General features: G+C 38.9%; 2 long non-coding RNA genes across 6 annotated transcripts; one reads left to right on the top strand and one right to left on the bottom strand.

The window, feature by feature from the left end:
* Window positions 1-2,158: 2,158 nt before the first annotated feature.
* LOC145159295 (uncharacterized) lies at window positions 2,159-3,823 on the top strand. Of its 5 annotated transcripts, none has more exons than XR_013737617.1 (3): window positions 2,159-3,097; window positions 3,192-3,303; window positions 3,517-3,823. It is a non-coding gene; the product is annotated as an uncharacterized LOC145159295 (long non-coding RNA). The 5 variants fall into 5 exon arrangements; XR_013737619.1 differs by having other exon boundaries at window positions 3,514-3,823; XR_013737616.1 differs by having other exon boundaries at window positions 3,192-3,384.
* Window positions 3,824-4,678: 855 nt separating this feature from the next.
* Window positions 4,679-5,365, bottom strand: LOC145156452 (uncharacterized). The gene is made up of 3 exons (XR_013736714.1): window positions 5,163-5,365; window positions 4,968-5,066; window positions 4,679-4,841 (listed from the first exon to the last, which is right to left on the bottom strand). It is a non-coding gene; the product is annotated as an uncharacterized LOC145156452 (long non-coding RNA).
* Window positions 5,366-12,924: the final 7,559 nt, after the last annotated feature.

Raw genomic sequence — 12,924 nt, 5'->3', positions numbered from 1 at the left:
TCCCCCTAAAACAATTAAAAAATCATGAAAACGTAGGGGTATGAAATCGCCTCGAATGTGTGTGCTCGGTTGAGTCGTGAAGTGCTAACGATGATCCTCGGATTAGAATACGTAAAGGTAGCTGTATCCTAATAATATTTATAAACGATATCGTATTTAAATTAATAAGATATTAATTTAAATAATAAATTAAGTAATGTTTAAATAATAATTAAAGTGTTAGACAACACTTTAATTATGTAAGGAATACTTACAAAAGACTTAAGAATTAATTGGGATAGTTCTAGGCGTTTTTGGTGTGAAAGTGGGTCCAAAAGGAGAGATTTCGGTTCTGGCGGAAATCAGTCTTCGGTCCGGAAGGGTTCTCGGTCAGGAAGGATTTCGGTCAGCTTGAAGATTTGAAGATTGTTCTTGGTGAAAATTATGAAGGTTTGAAGGATTTTGCTTGAAGATTTGAAGATTCTTGGATGATACTTGAGATAAAAATGAGTGTGTTTTCGGTTGGAAAAGTGAGAAATGACTTATGTTTTCGAGTTAAATCATATATATTGAGAGGGTTCTCGGTCGGAAGGGAGTTTTCAGCCGAAATGGGTTTTCGGTCGGAATCTGATTTCGGTCAAGGGGGTGTTCTCGGTTCCTAATTTGGCCCCAAAATTGTGTTTTTAGTCTAAGTGTTTATATCCCAAACATTAAAATACTTATATAAAAACATCATTTATATATTTTAAATTACATTGAACCCTTATAATCTTAACAAAATAAACAAAACTCGAATTTTATTTAGAGGGTTTGACTTCTATTGACTTATGTTGACTTTTATTGACTTGAAAATAACAGGTTGTCACAGTTGTTGTGACCAGCAAGTAAAACAAATGGAGATGATGAATGATCCGTGTGTAATGCTTGAGGAGGGAAATAGTTCTTGAGCCATTGTTCTTCAGCTAACAACTTGGAGCGAGCTTAAAGAAAGGTGGGTAGAGGATCCTGATGGCGGAGGAGAGTGGCAATGTGTTCATATTGAGGAGAGAGGCCGTTGAGAAGGTGAGCAACAAAAGTTTTCTCGGGTATAGGATTGTCAATATTCGCCAGGAGATATGATATTGACTTCATTCTTTGGTAATATTGTGCAATGGTAAGATCTCCTAGTGTCATGTCCCTGAGCTCATTGTCAAATTCAATTCTTCTAGCATCTTTATTATCACGGAAGAGATTTTCAAGGCTTAGCCAAACGGTGTGGGATGTGGAATTCTTCGTGAGAATCATGTTAAGAAGAGATTGCATGAGGGTTCCATATAGCCACGTTTTAACCACAGATTCAAGCTTGAATCAGTCTTCGTCTTTATCTGAAGTGGGTTTCAAATAACTCCTGCCATGCATCATAATTGAGTTCATTGAGATCAAGAATTATTGGTACATAAGTCTTGATATTAAGAGCACCATATGGTTTTTCATTTGAGAAATTAGAAGTTTCACCAACCATGGTTTAGGAGAAGAGAGGAATATGGGAGAGATGATTGCGGAAGATAAGGTGGTAAGGCCGGCGGCAGCTAGGGTTGAGTCCGGCATCAGGAGGATCAAAAAGAAGAAGGAGAATAAGGAAAGTAAGGTTTCTGTTGATACCATGATAGAATGGTATTTTCCGATAGCGAGATCTTCATTGAACAATGGAATATATATACAAATACAACATATTGGTCTACATCAAATACATTGGCTTTGAATCTAATACAAATGGGCTACACAAGTATAATACATATACACTAATACAGAGTGTCAAATTCCGGACCAAATTCTCACCAACCGGCACCCACTTCTAAACAAGTTCACAAATACTCCGGAATATCGCATTTCAGATCAAAAATCTGGAACAAAACTACATGCTCCGGAATATGATATTCCGGATCTTGTGGTCAATTTTTTTTTTTTCTCTCTCTCTCTCTCTATATATATATATATATATATATATATATATAGAGTATTCTAACTAACTGTTGTATGGATGTAAGAATGATTGTGGACCAATCATTTCCAAAACCTAAATAAGGGTAAAATTGTAACATTACCTATTAATTAATTTTGGTAAACAAATAAATATTTAATTATCCCTTTGATTTAGTCACGATACTTTATGCATTTAAAACCTAATTGACCAACAAACACAATCGTTCTTCCGCTTCATCCCTCACAGCTCGTTCACTCATTCCCTTTCTCGTTTCAATATTCTCGATTGGGTTTAAATCAACAGAACAACAAAAGGGATAATTAGGTTCTTTAATAGTCGAATCATCACCAGATTGATGTCGGACAAACTTAGACGCCGATGAAGGAAATAGAGAATCAACGACGAGGAGGCGGTGGTGGTGGGTATCAGTGACCTGCCATTCAGCCCTCATCTTCTTCACGCACGTCTCGAATCCCTCCAAAAGTCACAAAGAGTCGGCCGATTGAAGGTAATCTTTAAAGTCCTAAAAATCCTTCAATACAACATTTGTTTGGGATGAAACTAAAATCCTATCTTTCCCCTTGTTTCCTCCGCCACTTCGACATTAATACCGTTTCCAATTCTGACTTGCCTCCACAACAGCCATCACGTAAGGTTTTTCCTTTTCTTCTTGCCTTAAACTCATCTATGATGTTCAAAATTGCCGTCATGTATGAATTTTTATTGGAAATATAATGTTGTGGTTTGTCAAGTTATGTATGAATTTTTGTTGGAAATATAATGTTGTGATCTGCATTTAGGTTAGTGGTTAGTGGCAATTGAAGCGCATATATGAATGCAATTTTGTTCATTCACAGTATATTTGGTTACAACCTTTTGTATATGAGTGTCAGATTCTTGATTTTAGAAGTAACTATTAAGCTTTTTTTTGTTAGGATAAGGGCCAAGCTAGTTAGTTGGAAGCACTCAACAAGTTCCCTTTTCAAAGTGTTGTGTTGATTTATAGGATTTGACGAAAACATTGTATTATTAGAACGTTAAATATAAGACGATTCTTAACTTAACATTTCTTAATTTCTTGACTATTAACCTTTTTCAAAATAGGATGCTGATAAAATAGAGGTTACAAGTAGATCACCCTTGCCAGGTGTCAAGGTGAATATATTTCATTCATTTAACCTCCTTTCCACTTTCACACATAATATATATCATTTTGTTCTCTCTTTTAACTTGTCATAATTCTTAACAGCCATAACAACTTGATGAATTATTCCTGATTCCAAAAGAAACAATCTACTTTTTGAAAGAACAAATCTTTGGATTCTGACACTTTCTTTGTAACAAGCTAGGAGCCATATGAGGTGATTATATATCTTGGGAAGCTTGTTGAGGGCATGTTTTACTAATTAAATGCAATTGATGTTAACACGTGAAAAAAGATGGTATCAAGAATTTGTAACCTTCTTTTTTAAAACATTTTAAGTGATTTAGTCACTAATGAATTTGTAACCTTCCGACTAGAAATTCTCATGTTTAAGCAAATTGTAATGTTTTTTTTTGTGTGTGTATAGCAGTGAATCAACTTTTAAGAATGTTATAAATTCTTATGAAGCTATAAATTCTGAAAGAAATAACATCAAGTAAAGAAAAAGAAGCTTCGTGAAGAATGGAAACTCAGTTTGAAGCTTGGTGAAGAATGAAAAGTAAGGCAAAAGTATTCGTTCAGAATGGATTAACATTTTTTTGTCAGAATGATTAGCAACAATATTCTATCAGAATGTATTAGTGTTTTACTTAGATTTCAATGTTTTTATTTGACTTTTAACCATTCTTAGTTTTATTCTTAAAGAATAAATATAATTGTTAACCATTATTATTTTATATTCTTTCCGAATGAATGTCATTTATGTATGTTCATAGTTGTATTTGTTAAGAATGAATGTAATTATTGCAATTTCTGTTTTATTCTTCAATTGATGGTTCGAGAATTTGTTATTCTACAAAAAGTTTTTAAAGTAATGATCTAGGTTCAAGAATATTTTTATTATTTTATTGTTCAACAATATTTTTATTTTTGAATATACTCATAAACATATTCTGTCAGAATGTCTGAATTAAAAGAATTTTAATTCGTAAAATCGGATTTTAAAAATTAATAGAATCTATGATCCCTTAAAATATACAATTTTCATTTATTAAATTTATATTAATTGACTAAAATATCATTGTAATTAAATTAGATGGTATTTTTCAATTATATTTAATTCAATAATATATATTAATCACTTTCTTAAAAAAAATAAATTAATTGGCCACAATCATTCCTACAACCATACAATAATTAGTTAGAATACAATAATCCAAACATATATATATATATATATATATATATATATATATATATATATATATATATATATATATATATATATATGGGTGAGATCGGTTGAGAACTCATATTTTCCCGAGAACCTGAGAACTAAAAGTGGAGCGTTAGATCAAAATTAATTTATTAGGGACATAATCGTCATCTTACCAATCTCATTTAATGTTTAATATTTTTGTGTTATTGGCAATATCAATAGAAACTAGGTGGGGACCCCCGCGTTGCGGGGGTCGGATGCGACAATTTTTTCCGTTGTTTGTTCTTTGTAAATGGCATTTGATCAACTATTTGTTTATAGTTTGAGTATTGTTATAGGGCAAGTCAATTTAAAAAACATACAATGTCCCATTTTACTGTTATGGACCCTTTTAAAGTTGTATCTTTATATAAGTTCATAAGAATCATTTATATAAGTTCATAAGAATCATACAGCTTGCCTAACTACACCTAGTCCAAATACGACGACTGCAGTTCCAGTTTTCACATTTGCAGCTTTCCAGGCAACAGCTACCCCTGAAAAAAACAAGTATATTCATAAACTCAATTTCCCAAATGCATGATCTATTAATGTTCATTCATTTTATTACCAATCTATATATTAAACATAGTAAAAGGAACATAAAAATTAACAAAAGTTACCTGGTGATACTACAAATCAACGAAAAATGGCGGTGACAAATTCACCTAAAAAAGCTTCATTCTTGACATGTAGATCCATGTAGGTATTCCAGCCAACAGCTGCTGTGCAACAATAAAAAAATAAAAACAAAATTAGAAAATGTAATCTTAGACAACAAAAAAACAAACATAACATACGTCCGCTATATAAGTTACCTTAAAGAATGGTGAAGTTGTGAAATCGGAGATTAAATCCGACGGCTGGTGTATCCATGGTTCTTCTTTCCTAAATGAGAATGCACTTGGGGCATTTCACTCGTAAAAATGGAAAAAAAATACATATAAATTGAAAGTATGTTGCCATTTGGGTCATTTTACTCATAAAAATGGAAAATGCACCTAATAGCAATGTAGTTTGGTTTTTGGAAAAAAAAAGAAATTACAAAAAAAAGAAAACCGAAAAAAATGTGTAAATTCAAAGCTTGTTGCTATTTATTGCATTTAACACCTAAAGATGGAAAAACAAAAAATGACTATGTACTTTGTTTTTTGGTAAAGGAATAAAAACAAAATGCAAAGTATATCACTATTTACTCAATTTACTACTTAAATATATTCAACATCAATCTGCGTTCAAAACCGTTGAAATCAAAAAAAGATTAACTATAAAAACGATATGCAAGAGTTGTGTCATCCAAAATTGTTAAATTCAAATTTTTTTAACTATAAAAACATTATGCAAGGGCATTTTCGTCCAAAACTGTTAAAATAAAAAAAATAACTAAAAAATTAGTATGCAGGGGCAGTTTGGAAGAACGCTCTGACGGTCAAGTTAGGTAGTGTTTTGAGTATTTCTGATCGGAGTGGCTTGGTGAAGAATGCTTACCTTTAGCGCTCCTGAATGCGTCCTTTTATACTTAGCGACCCTGCCCGTCCGTACGAGACAAGATCGCTTTTAGGGGACAAGGTCAGAGAGGGTTGTGCGCCTCTTTCTGTCAGAGTACTGTCATTGGCTCCGGCGGTAATGCTCTGATCCTTCGCCTTGTCGCTTGACCGTATCCTTTGTCTTGATGCTGCAAGCGTACCTGGCGGGCGTGAGCCTTTCATCGGGGCGCCCTGCTCTTAGCGGCGCTGAGTCCGCTTCTCTTGGCTCGGCCAGGGCGCCATGTCTCATGGCCGGGAGCGACTCTTCCGTGCTGGCTTAGGCACGTCATCAAGTCCCCCAGTCCAGTAGGCGTAACGTCGTACTACTCGATACGTCGTTCTGGGCTTGATAGCTTTACACGTGTTGTTTCTTCATTCGCTCGTCGTTCCGGTCTTAATGGTGACCTGACCGCTCATGATGGCCAACGGTTACGTCATCGTGTCAGACATTTTGAACATCCCGCCCTTTCTGTTTTCTTATAAGAGTATCCATCATAACTTCTTATCTAAGTTCCCCTTTTTTTCCTCTCTGTTCTTCTTCCTTATCTCCCTTTTCTTCTTCTTTCATGGCGAGTCCCCCAGGCATTGTGCCTTTTGCCTCTGAGTACGCGTATCTTGAGACCACTTATGGTCTCACTTCTCTCGATGGTGTGGAGTTTCCTTCACCAGGTTCTTCTATCCTCTGTCTCCCCTTCCGGGAAGGTTGGGATCTACCAGAAAACCCTGGATGCTGGTCTCCGTCTCCCCTTAACTGATTTCCAAGAGGAGATGCTTCAAAGAGATGGTTGCAGTATTCAAATGCTAATGCCAAACGTCGTGAACAAGGTTGTTGCTTTTGAAATGATCTGTCGGGCTAATGGGTATCTTCCTGACTACTTTGTCTTTAAGTACTTCTTCCGCTTTTGTTGTACCGGTGATAAATACACGCTTTCCGTTCATCGTGGGGGGCATACTCTGGTGCCTGACAGCCGGACTCCCAAAAACTGGCAAGATAGATGGTTTTAGGTTAATCAGGGTTTGGTGGGTAGCGGTCACTATCATGCTAATGCTTTTGCTGATACTATCCCCAAACTTTTCCCTCATAACCAGGGCGTGGCCGATCTTCTTAAGAATATCCAGGTGTCTCCCGAAGATTACTCTGAGGCCCTTCTCGCCGGTGTGGGGATGAGCCCGTCTTGGAGGCGTCGCAGTAAAATGGCAGTTTTCTTCATCGTTATTGATGGTACGTTTTCTGTGTTTTCCTTCTGTTTACCAATGTTAGGGTTTTATTATCTGGCGGTCTTCCCCTCCTGACTTTTCTTTGATGTTTTGACATTTCCAGGTCATGAGTCTCCTTTGTCTATGGATGAAGTGCTCCGAAAATGCTATAAGGGTAAACTAGAGCATCGGGAAGTGGATCTGGTTGAGCGCCTACCTCCTCCCTGCTGCTTGGATCAACTTGTTCTGACTGCTGCTATGCCTATTCCTCCATCGATGAACGAGAACCCGTCATCTGCTGAAGCGGACCCCCTTATAGTCCGTCCTCTTTCCTCCGTCATGCCTTTGGGTGGTGCTTACCATACTTCCTCTGAGGGTGACAAGGATAACAAGGATAATGTGATTGCTGATGTTCGGCGGCTGCAAGCCAAGCGTAAAGCCATTCTGGCCATGGGGGCATCGGTTGTTGGTGCACCTAGTGTTGCCAAGCGAGTTCAGACTAGGCGCAACTTTTCGCGCCTTCTGAGTTCGATTTCTTCGTCACCGGTAGCTGTTGTCGTAATCCCTGATGATGACGTTTCACAGTCTGAAGGGATTGGTGGGGCGCCTAAACAACCCGTTGTTCCTTCTCAGGTTATTCAACCTTCCTCTGTTAATCCTTCTCCTTCGAAGGACCTTCACGATCCGGACCCAACTCCTGTTTCTCCCTTCAAGGATTTGGGTGGGGAGCCTTCAGGGCCTTCTCCCTTTATTCCTTCCTGGAATCTTCACAATGAATCCCGTCTTTCTGTTCGTGCTAATGCTTTGGAGTTTGCCCGGCACGCCTTTCCTCCGGCTGCCATCGCTGATATGGAGATTATGGGTAGTTCTGCCCTTTCCCATAACATGACTTATGTTGCTGCACAGTCAATGTTTTATCTTACCGCAGGAGCACGACGTATTCAGATGTTCAGCGAGATGGAGGCGGCACATGCCGGTTATGGGGCTCGTGTTGCTGATTTGGAATGTCGTATTTCAGAACTTAGCAATGATCTTCAGCGTTCGGAGCGGAAGTACCAACTTGTTGCCTCCGAAAAAGCTGTCATGGAAGACGTTGTCGGGCTTGGAGGCGAAGGTTGATTCCCTTTCTCAGGTGAACGAGGGTCTAATGATTCAGGTTGAGAGCCTTAAACGTGATGCAGCTGATCACGATCAGGTGGTTGCTGATTTGCAGTCGAGTGCGAGCGTTGTGCATCGTGATCTTAATTGGTTACTACAAGTGGGGCTCGTGCGAATTGTAGATAAGCTGATTGAGCATCCGGAGTTCACAGGGGCCGTGAGTCTTATTCGACATGCCGTTTTTGTTGTCGGAGCGGAGTCTGTTTGTAAAGCCCTGGCTAATGCCGGTCATCAAGGCGTTGTAGACGCCCCCGCCTCTAGTCCTGTTGTTAGCGTGAATGAGGCTCTGTTGGCATTTGCTAGTATGGATCATGCTTCGCTTTTGGGATTGGGTGAGTTAGACATGCAGGGGGTTCGTGACCTTTGTTCTTTTTCTGGTTCTGATGGTACTCCTGAAGATGTGGCGGGCGGCAATGAGGAGGTTGATCGTGATAACAGGAGGATTGCTGGTAACGAGGATGTTGTTGATGAAAGCGGTGGTGGAAGTGGTCATTTGGACACCGACGGTTGTTTGGGTGGTGAGGGTAATAAGGAAGCCGTGATTGTTGCTCGTGAGTCAGACCGTGTTGAGAATGTTGTTTCTGAAGGCGTTTGTGACATCCCCTAATTTCTCGGCCAGAAAAGACCGATTTAATTTATGCTTTTTAAAATAAAATCAGAGTAATCCTTTTAAAAGATGTTGCGGAATTTGTTCCCAAAACCAAACATGATAAAAATTTATCAAAACCTTTCTTTAAGAAATATATATTTTTATTTCATAACAAAACCCCGGGATGTCATGTTCCGATACAGATCAAAAGCATAAACAAGACATTATAAGCCTTACACAGTTATTTACAACTACTGGCCTATAATCCAAAAATCACTCATCGTCATCATCCGACTATGCTCGGGGTCCACTACCTGTAATATAAAAAGCTGAGTGGGTCAGGCTTGGAAGCCTGGTGAGCATATAGGGTTTTCAACCCACAATAAATAATAAACTTATTAAGTTCTCAGTCAACAATAAATTTATTAATTTCATCAACCAAAAATAACCCTAATTACCCATTCCCATTATCCTCACTTTACGTCCCTAAAACAACTATCACAAGGGACCTAGCCTAAGGATTTTCACTAGGGGTGACAACATTGCTTCGGGGGTTCCTCACCAATTTATGTCAAATAAGGCAACCATCGGGGTGACAACATTGCTTTCCTCAGCAATTTATGTCAAACAAGACAACCTAACATAAAACAACCAATAAGGTGACAACATTGCTTTCCTCAGCAATTTATGTCAAACAGGACAACCAATAGGGTGACAACATTGCTTTCCTCTGCAATTTATGTCAAATAAAACAAACACCGGGGTGACAACATTGCTTTCCTTCAGCAATTTATGTCAAATAGGCACGAAGTCACATTGTCGCCATGTGCTAAGTCCATAGCTCTTATTTATCGACAGTATTTCCCACGGGAATCCCTCCCGCAATACATGTCAAATAGGCACGAAGTCACATCGTCGCCATGAGCTAAGTCCTTAGCTCTTATTTATCGACAATATTTCCCACGAGAATCCCTCCCGCAATACATGTCAATGGGTTTTTAGAGTACAGCTGATGAACATATAGTTCACACACTTACAGGTTGCAAGCCTGCTAGTGTTCCACAGACCGTCTAGAATAGTCCATGGTTGTCATCCATACTCTGCTGAATGACGGGGGCCAACGTTTGGGTAAGGGCTTTTCTCATATTTCACCACTCACCCTCAACTCATGATTTATATCACTGATCATCTCATTTATCCAACTCACCTTTCATCACAGACCCACTATTTCATCTACCCATGTTTTACCCAACATTTTTGTAGATAAAAATACATATATACAGTTTAAATTATTTAAAAACCTGTATAAATCATTCCTTCAACATCCATCTCAAATAAACAAACAATATATATTCACACAACACGTATTTTATATAAAATACTTCATATCTATGTGTAAGGTGAAAGTAACTACACACTCACCTGATTTAATGAAAATCGGGCAGCAATCCGTTTCCTAAAACGATCGTTTCTAATAAAACCGGAAGTTTTATTAAGAAACCAGGCTCAGGAAGGGTCGGGCTTCGAAACCGAAAAGATAAATTTCCAGCTTCTCGGGCACTTCGGGACGTGTTTCGGGTGCTATAATCGATACCGGGGCTTCGGGGGAAGTTGGAATGAAAGAAATATTGAAAAAGGGGTTAAAAATGACAAGTTTGCAAAATATACCCGGGAGGTCTCGCACCCTTCTATTTGTAGGGGCGAGGCTCCTGATCCAAGGGCTGAGAAGCCTCCATGTGTCAGCAGATCCAGAGCGAAGTCACATGGGTCGCACGTGCGAGGGTCCTGGTGTCGCCTCCTGATTGGACCGAGGTCTATGGTCCGAGACTTCGGACGTGGCACTGCATGCGAGGGTCGGACACGCGATAAGGGGCACGCGTCGGATCGCTACTGGACCGCACTTCGGATGCGAGGGCAGGCGACACGCCTCGCCATCTGGCTTCGGTGACTCAGCATCTTTCGGACACGTGGCGCGTTATGAGCGAGGGTGACGTGGCCGAAGCCACCTATGCGAAATTTCTCGATTTTTGTGCAAAAACTTCTAAAATCCATAACTTTCGCATACGAGCTCCTTTTTTGACGTTCTTTATATGCACACGTAGGTAAAATTATGCTCTACAATTTTCGTTTAGACTTCGTCGGCTAATTTTGACTTTAGTTTTTATATTATTATTTTTAACAGACTGGGACAGGAAATCTGTTAAAAATTCATAACTTCTTCATCCGACGTCCGTTTTCGTCTGTCTTTTTACCGTTGTACTACTATTTACGAGGCCTTCGATTCTCGTTTAGGTTGTGTCGGCTAAAAATCACTCGATCTAAAATTCGAGTTTTTAGCTGTCTACTGCTAAGCCGAAACTTAGAAAAATCATAACTTCCTCATACGAAGTCAGATTTGGGCGTTCTTTTTATACCTACTCTCGGTTTAACGAACACTACGACTTTCGTTTAGATCACTAAGGCTAAAAAGTAGTTTATCAAAAACTCACTTTTTACGACATTCAGCAGCGTGCCGGTTTTGTCGCGAAACTTCGACAGGTCATAACTTCTTCGTTATAACTCGGATTTCGGCATTCTTTATATATCCGTAATCTTTGTCACGACCATTACAACTTTATTAATAAATATCAGCTTTATCTAATATTTATTTTCGACGCTCATTTTTATTCTAATTTAATTAAACCCTAATAATTAAGCATAAAACACATAATTTTCACATAATATTCACATAATTCCTTTTCATTTCTTCTAAATGAGTTACAAATGTTAACCTAGACTATTATGTCAATATTAATGCCTAGCCTAGAAACACGGGCGTTACAATTCTCTCCCCCTTAAAATGATTCCGTCCCCGGAATCACACATCAGCAAATAAATACGGGTAGCGACTCATCATGTCACTCTCCTTTTCCCAGGTGAGATTTGGCCCATTCGTATGTTTCCAACGCACAAGCACTAAATCGACCATCTGGCGTCACAACTTCTTAGTCTTACGGTCAACGATTGCCTCAGGTTCTTCAATTAACCTCTTGTTTTCATCCAACCTTAATCCAGAAATGGGAATTATGTCGGGCACATCTCCCGTGAACTTTCTCAAATAACCTACATGAAAGGTATTATAAATACCCTCTTGTTCTTCCGGTAATTCTAGCTTGTAAGCTTGATTCCCGATCCTCTGAAGAACTTTTAAATGGTCCAATAAATCTTGGACTCTACTTTCCCCTTCTACCAAATCTTATAAGTCCCTTCCATGGCGAGACTTTAAGTAAAACCGAATCTCCAACTTCGAATGATATCAGTTGTCTTTTCTTGTCAGCATAGCTCTTTTGACGATCTTGAGCTGCTAACATCATTTCCCTAATTACTCTCAACTTTTCAGCAGTCTGATGGACTATTTCAGGTCCCACAAACTACTTTTCCCCAGCTTCCAGCCAACATGACGGCATTAGACACTTTTCTCCATACAAAGCGTGATAAGGTGCCATCTTGATGTTCGAGTGGAAACTATTATTATAGGAAAAATCTACTAGAGGTAAGTGTTCATCCCAGTTACCTTGGAATTCTAGGGTACATGCTCTCAGCATATCCTCTAATGTTTGAATTGTTCATTCGCTCTGACCATCGGTTTGCGGATGGTAAGCTGTATTCAAACACAACTTGGTACCCAATTCCTCTTATAGACTCCTCCAAAACCTTGAGGTAAAACGGCTGTCACGATCCGATACAATCGTTAACGGAACATCGTGAAGCCTCACAATTTCCTTCGCGTAAGAATTCGCAAGTTTATCCATAGACCATTTCTCGTTGGCTGCTATGAAATGCGCACTCTTAGTGAAGCGATCAACGACCGCCCAAATCATGTCGTGACCGTTCCTTGTTCTGGGCAGTTTAGTCACAAAATCCATGGCAATACCTTCGTATTTACCCATGGGTACAGGTAAAGGTTCTAAACTCCCATACGGTTTCTGATGTTGTGCCTTAACCCTAGCACATGTTACACACTCGGCCACATACTTAGCAACATCGAGCTTCATCGTCGGCCACCAGTAATAGGGTTTTAGATCCCTATACATTTTCGTACTGCCGGGATGAATCGAGTACATGGTTTTG

Source organism: Lactuca virosa, chromosome 2 (genome assembly GCF_052849685.1).
Source record: "Lactuca virosa cultivar CGN04683 chromosome 2, Lactuca_virosa_CGN04683_v6, whole genome shotgun sequence".
Taxonomy (NCBI): Eukaryota; Viridiplantae; Streptophyta; class Magnoliopsida; order Asterales; family Asteraceae; genus Lactuca; species Lactuca virosa.
Note: the sequence above shows the minus strand (reverse complement) of the source record. Positions and strands in the feature narration are given on the sequence as shown.